Source organism: Lithobates pipiens, unplaced genomic scaffold (genome assembly GCF_037356315.1).
Source record: "Lithobates pipiens isolate NorthernLeopardFrog02 unplaced genomic scaffold, aLitPip1_a1.2 Scaffold_11, whole genome shotgun sequence".
In the NCBI taxonomy this organism is placed as follows: domain Eukaryota; kingdom Metazoa; phylum Chordata; class Amphibia; order Anura; family Ranidae; genus Lithobates; species Lithobates pipiens.
The window spans coordinates 26,609,396-26,628,550 of NW_027507696.1; positions in this window are offsets into that span (position 1 = coordinate 26,609,396).

A 19,155-nucleotide genomic window follows, 5' to 3' on the forward strand; every position below is an offset into this window, starting at 1 on the left:
GTCCGTCAGACTGTCCGCTGAAAAAGTCCGCTGAAGCCCACACACGAGCGGATTGTCCGCTGAAACACGGTTCAGCGGACTAAGTTGGGCAGACAATCCGCCCGTGTGTACGTGGCCTAAGAGGGCATTCCTCTAACTTTGGAGAGATTTCTTTTCACTTAAGCAGAGTACACACGGCCGAATGTCAGGAGACATTTGCTGGTTCAAAAAAAATAAAATAATTGCCCGACAGTTGGCTTGATGACAGTTTTTTTGCCTTCAACCCAGCAAAAAACATAGTGTGTACCAGGCTTTATTGTACGGAAACCTTCCTTACAAGACACAGACAGCAAAAAACAAACTGACTGGATATACAGTAACTTCCATTCAAAAACTAAACAAAATAAATAAATAAATAAATATATATATATATATATATATATATATTTATTTATTTATTTATTTTGTTTAGTTTTTGAGTGGAAGTTACTGTATATCCAGGCAGCCACCTGTGCCCATCAAAAGCAGCCACCTGTGCCCATCAAATACAGCCACCTGTGCCCATCAAATACAGACACTGGGCCCACTGACCCCCCCCCCCCCGCAGGGTTTGCGGCTCTGGCTGCATCCTCCACCCCCGTGCATGCGGATCACGGCTCTGGCACCCCTACTACACGTGGATTATGGCTCTGGCACCCGAGGGTCCAGAGCCGAGATCCACGCGCACGGGGGGGTGGGGGGTATGCAGCCGACTCAGCTGAGGGGATTTACTTCTCAGATCGACGTGACCTCCGCTCCAGCGTGAGTCTCCTCGCTCCTCTTCCTAAGCGCCAGGCATCCAATAGGGTGGCCTGGCGCTTTGGCCAATCAGGAAGCAGGTCTGACGTCCTGCCTCCTGATTGGTTGGGAGGAAGGTTAATATGAAAATAGCGAAAATTAATTCATTATGGTTACACAATTGGGTGGGATCAGGGCGCAATCTCTGCACCCCAAGCCCACCCTATTTTGAAGGCTATTAGAGCCTCTGGTGATTCAAAATATACCACCCCCTCCCGCCCCCACCATAGGAATCCATGCATCCGGCGTCCTGAAAGGGGGGAGGGCACAAAGATGGGGGAGTGGTGCCCATGCGCCCACAGTGTACAAGCCACCACTGGTCTACTCACAACAATTGAGGCAACTATTTACATCAGATTTTTAAGTACTGTCAACTAAACTTATTTTTGTCTGACTCATTAGACTTTTCCTGTTTTCAAATTAGTTGTTTTAAGTAAAGCCAACTCAATTTTTTTCAGTTTATAGACCATAGTGTTTTAAGTTAGGAATACATCAACAAAAATAGCCAACTTCTGGCGCTATTAGCACAGCAGGATAGACCCCTTGCAGTTATCTCTGAAATCCTCGCTCCTGGTGGTGCATTGGTCACCACACAGGAGGATATCCTAACCGAATTCACCACATTCTATACCACACTACAATTCTTCATTACCGAGAAATTTTGACCCTGCACCTATGGTTTCTATGCTGGACACCCTGGCACTGGGCTGGCTCTCTGACTCTGAAAGGAACCTCCTAGTCTCAGAAATAACCTCAGATGAAATTATCATTGTCATACAGTCTTTGCCGGCAGGTAAAGCCCCGGGGCCAGATGGCCTACCCCTGGAATTCTATAGAGCCCACACTGAATTGCTTGCTAGTAGATTGGCAAAGCTGTTCCAAACCTGTTTACTAACAGGTTCTCTACCCCCATCCATGTGAGAAGCACATATCATTCTTATCCTCAAGCCCAACAAGGACCTTAAGTTATGCGCCTCCTACAGGCCCATCGCACTCCTTAATTGCGATCTAGAGATACTTACTAAAATACTGGCAACTACACTAAATAAAGTTATAAAGTCTCTTGTTAACCCTGCTCAAACTGGCTTTTTGCCCGGTAGGTCCATGGACATCAATATACACAGATTATTTGCTAATATCCACACCCCGCACACCAATCAGGGTACTAGAACTATTACCACCCTGGCCATGGAAAAGGCATTCGATACGGTGGAGTGGGTGTATCTCTGGGAGGTACTGCGAAGAATGGGATTCCCATTAAAATTCATTGATTGTATATGTACGTTATACACTGGAACATCGGCACGTATTAGGCTAAATGGATCTTTGTCTGCTCCGTTTCCCCTGCAGCGGGGCACCAGACAGGCATGCCCTCTCTCTCCGGCCCTCTTCACCCTGGCCATGGAGCCCATTGCTGAGGCTCTCAGGTGTTCGGCTGAGGTCCATGGTCTCCGGGTGGAATGGCTAGAGGAGAGAGTGGCTCTTTATGCAGATGATCTACTCCTTTTTTTAAATGATGCTGGGGCCTCTCTGCGGGGAGCCCTTGAAATCATGGATACCTTCTCCACCTTCATGGGTCCGAGAGTGAATTGGCACAAATCCCAACTCTTCCCAGTGGATGAGGAGGCTAGATCCACCTCACCGCCCTCTCTTCCGTTGCAATGGGTTGACCATTTTACCTATTTGGGTATAGTCATTTCAAAACAGAGCAGGGATTTTGTGCGACTCAATCTGGACCCTGTGTTGATTGGAGTAAGGGCCAAGCTTAAGGCTTGGAGCAACCTACCCCTTTCCCTAATTGGACGCATCAACCTACTAAAAATGAAAATCCTCCCTAAATTCACATACATTTTTATACATTCTTCAAAATTCCATTAAACAACTTTTTACCTCCTTCATTTGGGGACCCAAACCGCCTAGATTTAAGTATAGCACTCTGACTAGGCCTGTGTGAAGATGGGGGGTTGGCTCTTCCTGACTGTCACAAGTACTATTTGGCTACCCAGCTTGTGACCGCTCATTGGTGGTTACAAAACCCCACATAGCCTTACTCCTTCCATGCGAACCACCATGCGGGCGTGGAGGGTGAGTGAGGCCCTGAGGGCGCCCCAACCAAACTCCTGGTCTCCTCACACCCCACTTTGGCTGAACCCAAACCTTCCACAGTTCAACACCATACCAGATCTGCAGGCATGGGCTAAATATAAAATAGTGAAGCTGGAACATATTATCACAAATGGAGAGCTGACCCCATTTCATATTTTACGCACACCAAATTTAATGTACCCGAACATGCACATTTTAGGTACCTTCAAATTGCGCATGCCTATAGGTGTCAGTTCCTGGGCCAACTGGTTGAGTTATCATACTCAGAGCTTGAATCTACCCTTCGGGTGAAGGACTTGGAGAAACCCACATCCCAGCTCTATGGGTCCCTGCTTGTTGCTGCTAGTCCTGAGCTGTCCTCCCTCCACAGGAAATGGGTGGGGGACATCCCGGAACTTGATGATGACGACTGGAGGGAGATTTGGGACTTTACCTTCTCCCATCTAGTATCAGCAAGAGATAAACTGGTCCAGTACAAAATACTGCACAGAGCCTACTTCACACCCCACAGGCTCCACAGGATGTCGGCAGCATATTCTCCATTGTGTTGGCGTTGTTCACACCAGCCCAGAGAGTTTTTTCATATTTTTTTGAGCTGCCCAGCAATTCAGCATTATTGGTAGGCGGTTATTCAGATAATTGTACAAGTCACCAAGATCCACGTTCCTTATGATCCCAAACACTGTCTGCTGGGGTGGTTTGAATAGCCAGTGATTAGAGCGCGAAAAGTACTTATATCCCTACTACTGTATTATGCTCGCAAGGCCATCACGATGACCTGGAAACAATCCCCCCCCCATTAGATTTTGGAAAAGCCTGATAAATGCTAGCGGGCCACTTATTCAGACAGAGGCTGCCCACAAAAGTTTGATAAAGTGTGGACATGTTGGCTAGATGATGACTCCACAGCAAAAGATGACGTTAGAAAGACCTAGATTAGGATTATATTTCAAGTAAACAAACCCAGATATTCTTCTATTTGAGTACCCTGACAACACTAGCTTGAGCGCAGATCCCTCTGAACTGGAACCTCTCCCCACATTGGGGTTGTAGTTTAGTTGTTCGTGTTATGTTGTACATAGTATTAATGTTACGGCATGCTGCTATGACATGAGACTTGCCCCTGCGTCGGAAAATGGTGTTTGGCCGCTGCGTGGGCTATTTTTGTTTTGAATTAAACTGAAAACTCAATAAAAAAGATTTTTCAAAAAAAATATATATGAGTGTTATATACTGTGTGTTGATTACTAAAACTGTAATCCAGCAAATATTACATTGTTAAAAAAAAAAACGAAAGCAATAATGCATTCATCAAAACAAAACATTAAAGTAGATCTAAAACTTTAAAGTAGATCCACTGGATAATATTAATTCAACATTTTAATTTAAAGCACTGTGTATCATAAACAATTTCTATGTTTTGATTTTGATAAAATACTGTTTTAATATTTTTTCGTATTTTTTTTGCTTTGCTAAACTCAGTACTCCTAATCTCCTCCATCCTATTTCAGTTACTTCCTGTGTAAATGTAGTGGCAACTGCACATGGTTGCTGTGGAATGGTTTCCTGATGGTAACTGTGGTTTCCACCAGGGGTTTCTGTGACAACTCAGGATAATTGAGAAACACCTGTCACCCATAGACACAAAATGAATAAAAAATAAACTGCACAGCAGGATATTACTTTATAAAACCCCAGAATTGATTTATAAAGATTTAAAAAAAAAATTTGAAATTATATTAACATGTTAAAGCTCATATGAGATTTTAGTGAGTGAGTTAAAATCTATTTAAAGTATTTTTAAATGCTACTGTCCTCAGATCAGTCTCCTGTAATCCCATGTACAGCATCATCCAAATAATGAGGTAAACACCCATTTCAATTTGTGATAGTTTTGATAATGATACAGTACAATCATTTCAAAAAGACATATACACTCACCGGACACTTTATTATTACGTAAACATTGCTAGCACCGGGTTGGACCGACATTTGCCTTAATTCTTCATGGCATATTTCAATAAGGTGCTATAAATATTACTTCAAGATTTTGGTCCATATTGACATTATAACATCAAGCAGTTGCTGCAGATTTGTCAGCTTCACATCCATGATGCAAATCTCCTGTTCCACCACATTCCAATGGAGCTCTATTGGATTAAGATCTGGTGACTGTGGAGGCCATCTGAGTACAGTGAACTCATTGTCATGTTCAAGACACCAGTTTTGGATGATTTGAGCATTGTGATATGGTGCATCCAGTGTGGTCTTCTGCTGCTGCAGCCCATCTGGTTCAAGGTATGATGTGTTGTGCATTCAGAGATAGTATTCTGCATACCTTGGTTATAACAAGTGGTTATTTGAGTTACTGTTGCCTTTCTATCATCTCAAACCAGTCTGCCCATTCTCCTCTGACTTTTGACATCAACAAGACATTTTCCTCCATACAACTGCCACTCACTGGATATTTTCTCTTTTTCTGACCTTTCTCTGTAAACCTTAGAGATGGTCGTGTGTGAAAATCCCAGTGGATCAGCAGTTTTTGAAATACTCAGACCAGCCCATCTGGCACCAACAACCATGCAATGTTCAAAGTCACTTAGATCCCCTTTCTTCCCCATAAAGCGATGCTTGGTTTGAACTTTAGCAAGTCGTTTTCACCATGTCTAAATGCCTAAATGCATTGAGTTGCTGCCATGTGATTGGACTAGGAATTTGTGTTACCAAGCATTTAACAGGTGTACCTAATAAAGTGTCCAGTGAGTGTAAATCATCAGTAACAGCAAATGAATCAAACTTACCATCCTACAGATAACAAGGTAATATTTCTGTATTAATGTACATGCTACTAATGTATCCTTCTATTATATCAATAACTGTCCCTAAAAGAACTTAGAAGTAATTCTTTTTCCAGAGTACAGTCATACAGACACGCATTGTAGCCAATTCTTAATTGATGTATATTTTTGGATTGTGGAAGGAAATGTAGCAGGAAGAAACGTACTGAATCATAGAGAGCATAAAAACTTCCTTAACCCTGAGCTGCAAAATTTCAAAAGGCAAAAGTGCTAACCACTTAGCAGGGGGGTTGCACAGTGGTATCACTGTGCAACCCACCCCTGTGGTTATATCGCCGGAATATTTGTCTATTTTAGTGTTAGTTGTTAGTACTAATTATATTATAAATCATAGCATGGTAAATACATTACAATCTTACAATAAATTATTACTCTACTTAAACTTAATGTTAAAGTGAACCTCATATTATTATTTTCTCAATCGTTTTGCTTAGATTCATTTTATGTGGTAGGGGATTCATAAATTGTGAAATCACTTTCGTTATAGCAAAGAACTGCTATACTGTAGCTTTCCTTTGCTTCTACCATTAAAATATATTAACTTATTTCAATGTAATGTTCTTGCATAATGACGAAAAGAATTACATTTATTTTTACAGCAATAAATTATTATTGCAGCATCCCTTTCCCTATTAAAGGCATGCTGCAATAATAATTTATTGCTGTAAGGCGTAACTCCACTTTTGTTGAGAAAAAAAACATTTCCCTCTGGGTGATCTATGTACATTGCAAGAATTATAACAGACTTTTTTGCAGATTCCTACCTTTTGTTATTCTGCAGAAATCATTGTTTGTTCCTCTGTGCCTCTGTTCTGAGTGGATCTAATGGTAGTGGTTTCCTAATTATCAGTCAGCGGTGCAGCTGGGGAGCTCTAACGTGGAAAGCTGCTGGGTCTGCATCCCTTTGGCCGTGTTCCTACTGGGAGTATCTCACCAAAAATGAAATTTTTGTTGCAGGGGATGCCTGAAATCTGACTTATATCTCAATGTAGACTTTTGGGAAAATTGGTGAGCCAATCAAAAAAGCAAAAATAATTTTTAATAACATTCAATCACAATATGACTTGTGTCTCAACTGTATTCTCTACATAATTTTTTCTTTATTTGCTATTTTTTTCCCACGAAAGTGGAGTTACCCTTTAACTGCTAGCCGACCAGCCGCAGTTGTACTGCAGCAACATGGCTCGGCTGCACGAATCGCCATTATGCTACGTTGGCAGCATAAACGGCCACTAGGGGACGCCCCCCCCGCTCGCTCCCCGTGCCGATGCAAGTGCCCAGCGGTCTTGATTGCCGCCGGGCTCCAGCGATAGCTCGGGGCACAGGGAGAACCAGCAGCTGTGTGTGTAAACACACAGTTTCCAGTTCTCTGAGCAGTGAACTAACAGATCATCTGTTCATACAGAGTATGGACAGCGATCTGTTAGTTTCCCTGCACAGTCCCACCCCCCCTTCAGTTAGAACACAAACTAGGATACATATTAACCCCTCCCCTGCCCCCCAGTGTTAACCCTTTCACTGCCAGTGAAATTTTTACAGTAATCAATGCAATTTTAATCGCACTGATCGCTGGATTAATGGTCCCAAAAATGTGTCACAATTGTCCGACATGTCCGCCATAATGTCGCAGTAACAATAAAAATCGCTGATCGCCGCCATTACTAGTAAAAAAAATTATTATTAATAAAAATGCCATAAATCTATCCCCTTTTTTGTGGACGCTATAACTTTTCCACAAACCAATCAATATGCTTTTGTTTTTTTAACCAAAAATATGTAGAAGAATACGTATCGGCCTAAACTGAGGAAAAAAATTTTTTTTATATATTTTTGGGGGATATTTATTATAGCAAAATGTTAAAAATAATGAATTTTTTTTCAAAATTGGCGCTCTTTTTTTGTTTATAGCCCAAAAAGTAAAAACCGCAGAGGTGATCAAATACCACCTAAAGAAAGCTCTATTTGTGGTAAAAAAAAGGATGCCAATATTGTTTGGGAGCCACGCAGCACGACCGAGCAATTGTCAGTTAAAATGACGCAGTGCCGAATCGCAAAAAGTGGTCTGGTCTTTGGCCAGACAAATGGTCCAGGGCTTAAGTGGTTAAACAATATGTGGCAGGGACTCCCTTTTGGTACGTTTACACATCTAACATCTATAAAAGTCTCTTTGTGTATTAATGTTCTTGCCAGACATAATTCATTCTGTTCTCCTGAGAAATAAATATATGTAAAGGTAAGCACACAAAAAAAAAACTTCCTACCCACCTATAAAAATACCAGGCCTGATGCTGGTGGACACTGGTATTTTTCACAACAGATACTACAGAATTCAGAGGAATAGAGAGCACACTTTTCTGATTGTACTGGCGGTGGCTAAATTTTCATTAGTATAGGGGTCCACTGAATGCCTTACCTGCTCATCCACGGTAATGTGTAGCCCCCAGTTTACAGTGCTTCCCTACACTTAATTTCCTCTCTTTTAGCTGTTAAGGAGAGGAGTGGCTGTGGACAGAGATGGAGCACTGACCATCTGCAGGGCTATATGCAACCACAAAGAGAGCTGGAGGAAAGCCCTGCCAATCACCTGGGATCACAGAGAGGAAAAGAAAACTGAATTGCTGTTGTTTATGGGGAAGGACAAAGCCTGCTGGGAGTAACCATGCCTTGCGAGAGATGTAGTCCCCATACAGATTTAGCCTCTATTACAGATTGGCTCCCGGACTACATATCCCAATTAGTGATGGACGAACGTTTCGCCCGGCGGTCGTTTCGCGGCGAATTTCCGACATTCGCGGTCTGCACGTTCGAACGCCTTTTTCCGTCGTTCGCCGCGGCGGACTTACGTGTTTAATGTATACAAGAACTTTAACCTTTGGTGACACGTTTATCATGTGATACAGGACAGCCAATTGAGACATGACAGCACATGGACACTTGGACATTCCCCCTAACCTATAAATACACCCGATCCGGTGGCCATTTTACATTCTTTCTTCTGTTACGATAGGGACAGGTTCCTGTGTGGAGTAGGGAGAGATAAACCACTAGCTATTTGGTACACAAAAGTTCTTTTCAGGACTGGTATAGGTGTTAGGTGTTGATAGGTTTGCTGTGCTGCTGATTCTTGCAGCAGCCTGAGTGTCTTTTGTTAGTTTAGAGAAAGGGAAAGGACGGTGTATGCTACAGGGACAGCCAGATTAGTCTTTCATCATCATCATCATCATCATCATCATTAGCTGTTACTATCAAGGTCCACAAAAGAGCTGTTCCAGTAACCACTAATCGTTCTCTTTTTTTGCCAATTTGTATAGGGACAGGAAGGAAGCAGTGTTGTCAGGCAGTGAGGGTAATTTTAAAGACTTGCTGTTATTATTAGTTCCACAAAGGTTCTTTTCAGGACTGGTATCAGTGGTACAGTAATAGGCTTGTACATGTATAATATTCTTTCTTCCAAATATAGAAAGGATATTATACTTGACTGCTGCCCTTCTGCTGCAGTCTGCTAAACATTCACAACTCACTTGTTCCACAAAAGTTCTTATAAGGACTGGTAACTTGGTATAGGGTGCTACGGTACATAGGCTTGAGTGCGGTACAGTCTGCTGTTCTGTAAGGACCGCTATCGGTCCACAATAGATAGGGTTGACGTGCACCACTGCTGACCGCTGCCCTATACTGCAGCAGTCCTTCAGCGGTATAGGGACTGACGTACAGTCTGCTAAACACTAATACACAACCTGCTTGGTCCACAAAAGTTCTTATAAGGACTGGTAACTTGGTATAGGGTGCTACGGTACATAGGCTTGAGTGCGGTACAGTCTGCTGTTCTGTAAGGACCGCTATAGGTCCACAATAGATAGGGTTGACGTGCACCACTGCTGACCGCTCACCTATACTGCAGCAGTCCTTCAGCGGTATAGGGACTGACGTACAGTCTGCTAATCACTAACACACAACCTGCTTGTTCCACAAAAGTTCTTATAAGGACTGGTAACTTGGTATAGGGTGCTACGGTACATAGGCTTGAGTGCGGTACAGTCTGCTGTTCTGTAAGGACCGCTATCGGTCCACAATAGATAGGGTTGACGTGCACCACTGCTGACCGCTGCCCTATACTGCAGCAGTCCTTCAGCGGTATAGGGACTGACGTACAGTCTGCTAAACACTAATACACAACCTGCTTGGTCCACAAAAGTTCTTATAAGGACTGGTAACTTGGTATAGGGTGCTACGGTACATAGGCTTGAGTGCGGTACAGTCTGCTGTTCTGTAAGGACCGCTATAGGTCCACAATAGATAGGGTTGACGTGCACCACTGCTGACCGCTCACCTATACTGCAGCAGTCCTTCAGCGGTATAGGGACTGACGTACAGTCTGCTAATCACTAACACACAACCTGCTTGTTCCACAAAAGTTCTTATAAGGACTGGTAACTTGGTATAGGGTGCTACGGTACATAGGCTTGAGTGCGGTACAGTCTGCTGTTCTGTAAGGACCGCTATCGGTCCACAATAGATAGGGTTGACGTGCACCACTGCTGACCGCTGCCCTATACTGCAGCAGTCCTTCAGCGGTATAGGGACTGACGTACAGTCTGCTAAACACTAATACACAACCTGCTTGGTCCACAAAAGTTCTTATAAGGACTGGTAACTTGGTATAGGGTGCTACGGTACATAGGCTTGAGTGCGGTACAGTCTGCTGTTCTGTAAGGACCGCTATCGGTCCACAATAGATAGGGTTGACGTGCACCACTGCTGACTGCTGCCCTATACTGCAGCAGTCCTTCATCGGTATAGGGACTAAGAGTTTTGTCACAGGGTCATTTAAAAAATGACAGGCAGAGGAAGAGGCAGGCCCTTCCGCAGGGGTGGTAGGGGTAGGGCAGGAGCAACAGGCTTGAGCCAAAGTGGGAAGTTGCAGAAGGTGCGTTCAATTACTTTAAAGGATGCACCAGACTTGGTTGAGTGGCTCGCTCAGCCTTACTCTTCTGCACCCTCCTCATCCTCTCGATCTGCACCCTCTTCTTCACTCTCTGCTATGTGCACCCCCAAAGACACTACCACCAACAACACGACCACCACCACCACCACCACATACCTTCCGCTTGAGTCACTGGAATTATTTTCCGATCCATATCAAGAGGACATTTCTGATGCGCAGCCACTCTTGGTATTGGATCAGGAAGAGGAGGTAGCAACAAGCGCTACTCAGCAGTCTGACGACAGTACCCAGATCAGCCCAAGGAGGAGGTTGGTCCCCGGTGTTGCTGCCTACTCCGAGATCTCTACTTATAGCGGTGGGGAAGGTGACGTTGATGATGACGTGTCTAGTGATGTCACGTGGGTGCCCACAAGAGAGGAAGAGGAGGGGAGTTCAGAGGGAGATATGGACCAGCAGATAGGGAGGAGAAGCAGCAATGACTTACATTGCACAGCAGGGACAAAGCAGACTGCAAATGTATCAGGAGCGAGTCATCGACCATGTACGGTCACATCTGGCGCTCCCAGGACACCGGCACATGGCTCCGCAGTGTGGGCTTTTTTTAACGTGTCCGCTGCTGACAATAGCGTTGCCATCTGCAATCTTTGCAGTCAACGCGTTAGTCGCGGTAAGCCCAATACTCACCTAGGGACGACCGCCTTAAGAAGGCACATGAGCAGCCATCACCGAGCCCAGTGGGAGCAAGGGAACACACAAAGCCACACTGCAGGCTCTCACCGTCCAGCCTCGTCTTCTACTTCTCCTTCTCCTCTCTCCTCACAATTGTCCTCCACTCCACCTTCCATCACGCCAAGCTCACATTTTTCTGCAAAAAGGCAGGCTTCCGTGGGCCTAATGTTTGAGCGTAAAAAAATGATGACGCCGGATAACCCTCTTGCCCAACGGTTGGCGGCTGGCTTGTCAGAACTCATAGCCCGCCAACTACTGCCATATAAACTGGTGGACTCGGAGGCCTTTCTCAAATTGGTGGCCATTGGAACACCACAATGGAAGGTCCCAGGAAGGAAGTATTTCTCAGAGAAGGGCATCCCAGAGCTATATGGCCATGTTCAGCGGCAAGTGAATGTATCTCTGGCACACAGTGTTGGTGCCAAGATACATCTGACCACAGACACGTGGTCTAGCAAACACGGGCAGGGAAGGTATATCAGTTTTACTGCCCACTGGGTGAACCTTCTGACGGCCGTCAAGCATGTAACCCGTGGCACCCGTGTAGATTTGGTTTTACCGCCACGGATTGCATGCAGGCCTGACTCTTCTTCTCCTCCTCCTACTCCATCCTCCTCCCTCTCCTCCTCAGCTGCCTCCTCCTTTTCCGCTGCTAGCATCTCTTCCGCTGCACCGCCCAAGCTCCCCAGAACCTATTCCACATGCCAGGTGAGACGTTGCCATGCCGTGCTGCGTCTGTTGTGCCTGGAAGCAAAGAGCCACACTGGCCCGGCACTCCTTTCAGCTTTGCGTTCACAGGCAGATGAGTGGCTAACACCGCTCAATTTGACAGTTGGTAAAGTGGTGTGTGACAACGGTGCCAATCTGCTTAGCGCATTGAAACAGGGCAAAATCACGCACGTGCCGTGCATGGCACACGTCTTAAACTTGGTCGTGCAGCGATTCCTTGTCAAATACCCTGGGGTCCAGGACATCTTGCGGCAGGCAAGGAAAATCTCGGCCCATTTCAGAAGATCTTACACGGCCATGGCTCGCCTTGCTGACATTCAGCGGCGACACCATCTGCCGGTCAGACGTCTTATTTGCGATTGCCCGACGCGATGGAACTCAACCTTCTATATGCTTGATAGGCTGCTCCAGCAGAAACGTGCAGTTAACGTCTACCTGTATGATCTCTGCGAAAGAAACGGTTCTGGGGAGCTGGGTTTTTTTTCACCGCGCCAGTGGCTGCTCATGCGCGACACATGCAGACTTCTGCGGCCATTTGAGGAGATCACCAAACTGGTCAGTCGCAGCCATGGCGCCATCAGTGACATGGTACCTTATGCCTTCTTTCTGGAGCGTGCATTGCGTCGTGTCATTGATCAGGCTGTGGAGGAGCAGGAGCGGGAAGATGAGGAAGTCGCAATGCTGGATGAATTCCCAGGGGGGGCTACTCTATCTGAGACAAGTCAACAACAGGAGTCTGATGAGGAGTCAGAGGAGGATGGTGCCGGGGCGGATGAGCAGGAGCAAGAAGAGCATGCTTTAAACCTTTCTGGGATCCCTGTTGTGCGAGGATGGGGAGAGGAGAATGAAGAGGACGACATTATCCTGGATGATGAGCAGGAGCCAGGCCACCACACCGCTTCCACTTTAGTGCAAATGGGGGCCTTCATGCTCCAGTGTTTTAATAGGGACCCCCGTATAAAAAGCATGAGGGTCAAGGACCAGTACTGGGTGGCAACGTACTTAGACCCCCGGTACAAACACAAAATGGCGGAAATGTTACCGCCGTCGCAGAGGGCTGTCAGAATGCAGCACTTCCAGGCCTTGCTTCGAGAAATGCTGCATTCTGCTTTTGCGTGCGCTGGCAGAGGAGCAATTCCCACTCCCAGAGAAGGATTTGCGGGTACCAATCCAACAGCGCCTGCAAGAAGAGGCCGGTTTGAAGATGTGTTGGTGACTTCGGATATGAGGTCATTCTTTCAGCCGACCCATCGACAGGTGTCATCCGGATCCAGCATCAGGGAACGCCTAGACCGTCAGGTGTCCGACTACATTGGGTTAACGGCCGATGTGGACGCTCTGAGGAGTGATGAACCCCTAGACTACTGGGTGGGCAGGCTTGACCTCTGGCCAGAGCTTGCCCAATTTGCAATCGAACTGTTGGCTTGCCCCTCATCCAGTGTCCTGTCCGAAAGGACGTTCAGCGCAGCAGGGGGGATTGTGACCGATAAGCGTACTCGCCTAGCTCACGACAGTGTTAACTACCTCACATTTCTAAAAATGAATGAGGCATGGATCTCGGAGGAATTCAACACATGTGACCAGTAGACCATGTATATGTCTATAAACTATTTTTTTAATCAAGCACACAGACCTTCTTAATTCATTTGGCTCACTTCCTTGACCCAAAAAAGCACACCGTACTATATGCCCCTACCCTCCTCTTTGAAGAGGTTGAGCGGTGTCATATTTCTACTGGGGCTGCTTATGATATCCCTGTGCTGTGCTGACTTCCTCCTGGGGGTTCTTATTATGAAGGGATCACACTATCCCTGTGCTGTGCTGACTTCCTCCTGGGGGTTCTTATTATGAGGGGATCACACCATCCCTGTGCTGTGCTGACTTCCTCCTGGGGCTGCTTACGGTGCTGCTGTCAGTGCTGTATGTCACGGTGCTGCTGTCAGCGCTGTATGTCACGGTGCTGCTGTCAGCGCTGTATGTCACGGTGCTGCTGTCAGCGCTGTATGTCACGGTGCTGCTGTCAGCGCTGTATGTCACGGTGCTGCTGTCAGCGCTGTATGTCACGGTGCTGCTGTCAGCGCTGTATGTCACGGTGCTGCTGTCAGCGCTGTATGTCACGGTGCTGCTGTCAGCGCTGTATGTCACGGTGCTGCTGTCAGCGCTGTATGTCACGGTGCTGCTGTCAGTGCTCTGTATTACGGTGCTGCTGTCAGATGCCTCTATCACGGTGCATGTGTCATTCCGGTATGTCACGCTGCTGGTGATCATCTCCTGCACCCTCTTCTTTGCCTACCCTGGTCCCTGACCTTCCCTCTCCTCCATTGCCTTCATTAGCTCCATAGTCCTGAATTGTTAGAACAATTTCCCAAATAAAATAAAAATGCTTGTAGTTATCGATCCCAAATTCACCTCATACATGTATTATGTCATTGTCCAGATGGTGGGACTACGTTTTACCCCCTAATAATTACCACGTGGCCGCAAATTCGACATGAAGGTTTGCAAAGTTCGCCTCCCATTGAAGTCAATGGGGCCCGCGGCGAACGTTCGGTTTCGCGAACGTTTGGGTCCGTTCGCATTTCGCTTTCGCGAAACGTCCCGTCGGAAGTTCGTCCATCACTAATCCCAATATTATTGGTCTATGTAGAGAGGAAAAAGAAGTTCTGTTCCCAGGCTTGAGGCAAATGTGGTGAGGACACCGTGGGAGACAAACAATTCTGCAGCCTAATCGAAGAACATTTTGCTATTGCATTAAGGACACAGAGGCAGAGTAGCAGACATATCCTGGTACCTGAGAATGTGACTGTTGCTGACACCTGATTGTTGGGGAGAATGCCACTGTTGCTGACACCTGATTATTGGGGAGAATGCCACTGTTGCTGACTGTGCTGCCAACTGATCATTGATGAGAACACCACTGTTGCTACCTGGTGCTGCCAACTTATTGTTAGGGAAAAGGAAGCTGCCGCTGACTTCACTGAACTGGCGAAGGAAAGTAGAGGGAGATCAGCTGTAATCCCAGGAGTTGGTCAGAGGCTGCTGACCAAACCCCACTGCACTCTATTAAAGATGAACAGTTTTGTTTGCTTGGAACACAGTGTCCTAGATGGAGCACTGGATCTAGGCCCCAACATACTGGCCAGCAGGGAAAGGGTATGATTCAGGACCATCCCCAGTAAAGGGTATTTGGTATTGTTGTTTACCAAATGACAACTGTATGCCTTATTTGCTGCTGTTTTAAATATTTGTTTGAGGGGTTGTTTCTATTTGAATGTATGATGCCAATTTGAATAGTTTATAATTGCTTCCGTAAAATGATTCTAAATGTTAACTTTTTTTCTTTAAAATAACAAACATATCATACTTATCTGCTCTGTGCAATGGTTTTGCACAGAGTAGACCTGATCCCCCCCAAAGTGCTCCCATAGCAAGTCCAGACCCACTCTCTCATCACTGGCTGAGAGTGACAACAGCAGGAGCCAATAGCTCCCACTGCTGTCTCTAAGCCAATGAGGAGGAAGAGAGCAAAAAGAGCCTCTGTTCACGTGCACATCGCTGAACTGAGTTCAGGCATAGTTAAGTGTAAGAAGGGGCTAAGAAGGAACTGCAAGCAGAAGGTTTTTTTGTACCTTACCTTTCTCAACTCCAGTCCTCAAGGCGTCCCAACAGGTCATGTTTTCAGGCTTCCCATTATTTTGCACAGGTGATTTGATCAGTTTCACTGCCTTAATAATTGCCACAGCCGTTCCATCTGAGAGAAATCCTGAAAACATGACCTGTTGGTGTGCCTTGAAGACTGGTGTAGAGAAATGCTGCCTTAACCACTTACAGACCGGACCATTTTGATGGTCAAAGACCAGACCACTTTTTGCGATTCGGCACTGCGTCGCTTTAACTGACAATTGCGCGGTCGTGCGACGTGGCTCCCAAACAAAATTGACGTCCTTTTTTTCCCACAAATAGAGCTTTCTTTTGGTGGTATTTGATCACCCCTGCGGTTTTTATTTTTTGCGCTATAAACAAAAATAGAGCGACAATTTTGAAAAAAAACACATTATTTTTTACTTTTTGTTATAATAAATATCCCCCAAAAATATATATAAAAAAAATGTTTTCCCTCAGTTTAGGCCGATACATATTCTTCTACATATTTTTGGTAAAAAAAATCGCAATAAGCGATTATTGATTGGTTTGCGCAAAAGTTATAGCATTTACAAAATAGGGATAGTTTTATAGCATTTTTATTAATAATTTTTATTTTATTTTTTTACTAGTAATGGCGGCGATCAGCGATTTTTATTGTGACTACGACATTGTGGGGGACCCATCAGACATTTTTGACACATTTTTGGGACCATTGTCATTTATACAGTAATCACTGCTATATAACTGCAGTGATTCCTGTGTAAATGACACTGGCAGTGAAGGGGTTAACCAGTGGGTGGCAGTGTAGGGGTTAAGTGTTCCTAGGGGTGTGTTACTAACTGTGGGGGGGTTGGGCTTTCATTTAGTGAACACTGATCTCTGCTCCAATCACATGGAGCAGAGATCAGCGTCACTAGTTGCTAGGCAGAATGGAGAAATGCTGTTTACACTGCATTTTCTCCATTCAGCCGTCCCGTAAGACGATCGCGGGTATGCTCGCGGCGATCGAGTCTGCGGGTCCCACGACCGGACTCACGGGGGTCCCGACCAGCGCGGGAGCGCGCCGCGCTCCCGATGGCAGGGCGGCATTGAAGATTGGACGTACATGTACGCCAATATACCTGCCCGTGCCATTCTGTCGACGTACATCGGCGTGCGCTGGTTGGGAACCAGTTAAGGTAAAAAAACCTTCTGCCTTTACAACCACTTTAAACAATTTTGGATTCACAGAAAGTTTGTCTATCCAATAGTCATCAATTTATTTAGTTAATCATATGCAATTGATCATATATTAAATTCAGAACTGTCCTAGGCACTCTTCCTTTTATTATCTCCCAGTTCCTAGCTTGCAATACATAACATATCAGACACAACTGTAGGAACTTAACGCCTTCCCTCCGCCACCTCCCGACCCTTTAATAACTTCTAGATGCTGGGAGGCAGGCATACAGGTTATGTGACCGCTGTGATTGGCTGTCTCAGAGGTCATATGATTGGAAATCACTCGATCACATCAGGAGATTTCCAGTCCCAGCTGGTGACTGTGCTGGGAGGGCGCAGGGCATGTGCTATTAACACAGTTTTGTGTTTACATAGGGCTGCATATATGCGCTCTCTCTTTATGTTAAAGCCCACCCGCCAAGAGGCTGCATATTTGCATGTGGCCAATGGGAAGAGGTTAACCACTTCCTGACCGGCGCACGCAGAATGGCGTGGACAGGCAAATGGGCGTACAGGTACGTCCCTTTAAATTTGCCATCGCATGCGCGCTGCTGGCGGTGCACGCACACGCCACTCGGGACCTCCATGAGTCCGATCATGGGTCCAACGGACTCGATCGCCAGGGGGATACCTGCGATTGTCTCACAGGGAGGAAGAACGAGGAGATGCTAAAGTAAACCAGCATCTCCCTGTTCTGCCTAGCAACAGTGTCACTGATCTCTGCTCCCTGTGATTGGAGCAGAGATAAGTGATGTGTAAAACACAGCCACGCCCCCCACAGTTAGCAACACGCCCCTAGGACACACTTAACCCCTACACTGCCACCTAGTGGTTAACCCCTTCACTTCCAGTGTCATTTACACCGGAATCAGTGCATTTGTATAGCACTGATTGCTGTATAAATGACAATGGTCCCAAAATTGTGTCAAAAATGTCCGATGTGTCCACCATAATGTCACAGTCACAATAAAAATAGCTGATCGCCGCCATTACTAGTAAAAAAAAAAAATATTAATAAAAATGCCATAAAACGATCCCGTTTTGTAAATGCTATAACTTTTGCGCAAACCAATCAATAATCGCTTATTGTGATTTTTTTTTAACCAAAAATATGTAGAAGAATACGTATAAGCTTAAATTGAGTAAAGAATTTTTTTTTATACATTTTTGGGGGATATTTATTATAGCAAAAAGTAAATAATAATGCGCTTTTTTTTCAAAATGATCACTCTTTTTTTGTTTATAGCACAAAAAATAAAAACCGCAGGGGTGATCAATTACCACCAAAAGAAAGCTCTATTTGTGGGTAAAAAAGGACGTCAATTTTGTTTGGGAGCCAAGTCACACGACCGCGCAATTGCCAGTTAACCACTTGACCACTGGGCACTTAAATACCCTTAATAACCAGACCAATTTTCAGTTTTCGGTGCTCTCACATTTTGAATGACAATTACTCAGTCATGTAACACTGTACCCGCATGAAATTTTTGTCCTATTTTTCACACAAATAGAGCTTTCTTTTGGTAGTATTTAATCACCGTTGGGTTTTTTATTTTTTTGTGCTATAAAAGAAAAAAAAAAAATTCGGTAAAAAAATTAAATTTTCTTTGTTTTTGTTATAAAATTTAGCAGATTAGTAATTTTTCCTTCATAAATTTTTGCCAAAATTTACACTACTACATATCTTTTGTAAAAATAAGTACAAATTGGTGGATATTATTTGGTCTTTGTAAAAGTTATAGAGTCCACAAGCTATGGTGCCAATATCTGAAAATTGATCACACCTGAAGTACTGACGGCCTATCTCATTTCTTGAGACCCTAACATGCCAGAAAAGTACAAATACCCCCCAAATGACCCCTTTTTGAAAGAAGACATTCCAAGGTATTTAGTAAGAGGCATGGTGAGTTTTTTGAAGATGTCATTTTTTCCCACAATTCTTTGAAAATCAAGATTTTTTTCCTTTTTTTTATTTATTTTTTAACAAAATTGTCATATTATCAGTTTATTTCTCACACACAGCATATGCATACCACAAATTACACCCCAAAACACATTCTGCTATTACTCCCGAGTACGGCGATACCACATGTGTGAGACTTTTAC